This window comes from Cicer arietinum, chromosome 6, assembly GCF_000331145.2.
Source record: "Cicer arietinum cultivar CDC Frontier isolate Library 1 chromosome 6, Cicar.CDCFrontier_v2.0, whole genome shotgun sequence".
NCBI classification, from domain to species: domain Eukaryota; kingdom Viridiplantae; phylum Streptophyta; class Magnoliopsida; order Fabales; family Fabaceae; genus Cicer; species Cicer arietinum.
This window is the reverse complement of record NC_021165.2, coordinates 61,351,746-61,352,583: the sequence shown is the minus strand read 5'-3', so window position 1 is coordinate 61,352,583 and position 838 is coordinate 61,351,746.

Below are 838 nucleotides of genomic sequence, written 5' to 3'. Positions count from 1 at the left end.
ACATCTAACGTATGCAGAACATTATGGACATTCTGTTTCAATTTAAATTAAGCATAGGAAGCCAAAATTTTAAAAGAGTCACAATTCAAACCCCATTTCTTGTGATTGACAGTGCTACTTGGATCAATTGGAGACTTGGGGCAATTACATCATTGAATACTCATATAAATATTTGATGTATCACTAACCATATTCTGGAGAGAGAAATATACGAGTAGTTATTTTATTATAAGTGAGATGTGAAATTTTATTATTATCATTCTTTGTAGCTCTTTTTGTAGTGTGTTTGAAGAGCGTTTTATCATATATAGTGGTGGATCTTTGTTGGGACAAGGGGTGGCCAAAGTCGCCAACTATTTTAAAAAACAATAATAATAATACAAATGAAAAAAATACAAAAAAAAAGAGTTAAATAACATAATACATACACCTTTTGATCTAAATTTTAATATGTATGTTGTGAGTTACGTTCAAATATATAAAACTTAAACTAATGATTTAATAAACACAAATTTAATCAAATCAATTAATTTAAAATCAAACCAAATAAACTCAACATCTATCTATCTGAGTATGGTTTCACTTAATTTAAAATCAAGTGCCGACGTCCAAAAGAAACTATTATATTTTATTTCACATTATATATATAGTGTTATCTTAAGAAGTTGTGATGTATTAATATTTTTCATCGTTTTAAAAATTCATTATTTTAAAAATGTCAGTCTGATTGAATTGAAGCAAATCAATATATTTTGTTTGATTTAGATTTTGTCATTTTTAAAAGGTCAATCAAATAAACTATATTTTTGCTTCAACTTTTACCTTCAAAAAACAAATC